The following is a 3,361-nucleotide window of genomic DNA, read 5'->3' as shown; positions in this document are numbered from 1 at the left end:
ACCGCGAGACACAGCTACGGGAGAACACGGAACTCCGCGAGACACAGCTACGGGAGAACACGAAACACCGCGAGACACAGCTACGGGAGAACACGGAACTCCGCGAGACACAGCTACGGGAGAACACGGAACACCGCGAGACACAGCTACGGGAGAACACGGAACTCCGCGAGACACCGTAGAGCTACGGGAGAACACGGAACACCGCGAGACACAGCTACGGGAGAACACGGAACACCGCGAGACACAGCTACGGGAGAACACGGAACACCGCGAGACACAGCTACGGGAGAAAACGGAACACCGCGAGACACAGCTACGGGAGAACACGAAACTCCGCGAGACACAGCTACGGGAGAACACGGAACTCCGCGAGACGCAGCTACGGGAGAACACGGAACTCCGCGAGACACAGCTACGAGAGAACACGGAACTCCGCGAGACACAGCTACGGGAGAACACGGAACACCGCGAGACACAGCTACGGGAGAACACGGAACACCGCAGAGCCACGTAGCGCGCACTAAACACCGTGAGAGCAGCCAGCAGCAGCAGCAGCCGTGAGAGTGAGAGAGGGCCAGCAGCTCTGCCTACATCCCGATGGGAACTGCCGACTGATGTAACAACATCAGTGAAAGATAGAGATAGAGGCAGCCTGCAGGTCGTCCGCTGTCATAATGCTACTGTCCTCTATCTCTACTGTGCTCTATCTCTCACTTATCACCGATAACCAACCCATTCACACACCCCTACCTTGTTTTCACGCCGCTCTCAATTAGCGAGGACAAAACTGGGATTCTAGACCTAATGCCACATTGTAATTATTGGAAATAGTTACAATATGTGCTCGATATTGTTGGTTTTATATAGTTCCCTATGGACAGAAGGGGCTCTGTATAGCTCCCCATGGGTGGCAGGGGCTCTGTACAGTTCCCTATGGACAGAAGGGGCTCTGTATAGCTCCCCATGGGTGGCAGGGGCTCTGTACAGTTCCCTGTGGACGGAAGGGGGTTCTATATAACTCTCCATGGGCCGCAGGAGCTCTATATTGCTTCCCGTGGACAGCAGGGACTCTATATCGCTGCCCAAAGGCGCTGCCCATCACCAAATAAGCGCACTGTATCACATAAATCCATTGCGACACCCAATATGAGCACTATCATAATAAAATCCACAAAGAGTGCTGCGTCACATAATAACCCCCCCTGCATCACATAATAACCCCCTGCATCACATAATAACCCCCTGCATCACATAATAACCCCCTGCATCACATAATAACCCCCTGCATCACATAATAACCCCCTGCGTCACATAATAACCCCCTGCGTCACATAATAACCCCCTGCGTCACATAATAACCCCCTGCATCACATAATAACCCCCTGCATCACATAATAACCCCCCTGCATCACATAATAACCCCCTGCATCACATAATAACCCCCTTGCATCACATAATAACTCCATGCATCAAATAATAACCCCCCTGCATCACATAATAACCCCCTGCGTCACATAATAACCCCCTGCATCACATAATAACCCCCTGCATCACATAATAACCCCCTTGCATCACATAATAACCCCCCTTGCATCACATAATAACCCCCTGCATCACATAATAACTCCATGCATCACATAATAACCCCCTTGCATCACATAATAACCCCCTGCATCACATAATAACCCCCCCTGCATCACATAATAACCCCCTGCATCACATAATAACCCCCCTGCATCACATAATAACCCCCCCTGCATCACATAATACCCCCCTGCATCACATAATACCCCCCCCCTGCATCACATAATAACCCCCCCTGCATCACATAACCCCCTGCATCACATAATAACCCCCTGCATCACATAATAACTCCCCCTGCATCACATAATAACCCCCCCTGCATCACATAATAACCCCCTGCATCACATAATAACCCCCCCTGCATCACATAATAACCCCCTGCATCACATAATAACCCCCCCTGCATCACATAATAACCCCCTGCATCACATAATAACCCCCCTGCATCACATAATAACCCCCTGCATCACATAATAACCCCCTGCATCACATAATAACCCCCTGCATCACATAATAACCCCCTGCATCACATAATAACCACCTGCATCACATAATAACCCCATGCATCACACAATAACCCCCCCTGCATCACATAATAACCCACTTGCATCACATAATAACCCCCTGCATCACATAATAACCCCCTCTGCATCACATAATAACCTCCCTGCATCACATAATAACCCCCTGCATCACATAATAACCCCCTGCATCACATAACAACCCCCCTGCATCACATAATAACCCCCCTGCATCACATAATAACCCCCTGCATCACATAATAACCCCCCCTGCATCACATAATAACCCCCCCCTGCATCACATAATAACCCCCTGCATCACACAATAACCCCCTGCATCACATAATAACCCCCTGCATCACATAATAACCCCCCCTGCATCACATAATAACCCCCTGCATCACACAATAACCCCCTGCATCACATAATAACCCCTGCATCACATAATAACCCCCTGCATCACATAATAACCCCCTGCATCACACAATAACCCCCTGCATCACATAACCCCCCCTGCATCACATAATAACCCCCTGCATCACACAATAACCCCTGCATCACATACTAACCCCCTGCATCACATAATAACCCCCTGCATCACACAATAACCCCCTGCATCACATAATAACCCCCCCTGCATCACATAATAACCCCCTGCATCACACAATAACCCCCCCTGCATCACATAATAACCCCCTGCATCACATAATAACCCCCTGCATCACACAATAACCCCCTGCATCACATAATAACCCCCTGCATCACATAATAACCCCCTGCATCACACAATAACCCCCTGCATCACATAATAACCTCCTGCATCACATAATAACCCCCTGCATCACATAATAACCCCCTGCATCACATAATAACCCCCCTGCATCACACAATAACCCCCTGCATCACATAATAACCCCCCCTGTATCACATAATAACCCCCTGCATCACATAATAACCCCTGCATCACACAATAACCCCCTGCATCACATAATAACCCCCTGCGTCACATAATAACCCCCTGCATCACACAATAACCCCCTGCATCACATAATAACCCCCCTGCATCACATAATAACCCCCCTGCATCACATAATAACCCCCTGCATCACATAATAACCCCCTGCATCACATAATAACCCCCTGCATCACATAATAACCCCCTGCATCACATAATAACCCCCCTGCATCACATAATAACCCCCTGCATCACATAATAACCCCCCTGCATCACACAATAACCCCCCTGCATCACA

Source organism: Procambarus clarkii, chromosome 14 (genome assembly GCF_040958095.1).
Source record: "Procambarus clarkii isolate CNS0578487 chromosome 14, FALCON_Pclarkii_2.0, whole genome shotgun sequence".
Classification (NCBI taxonomy): domain Eukaryota; kingdom Metazoa; phylum Arthropoda; class Malacostraca; order Decapoda; family Cambaridae; genus Procambarus; species Procambarus clarkii.
The sequence above is the reverse complement of the archived record's forward strand: the minus strand, read 5'-3'. Positions refer to the sequence as shown.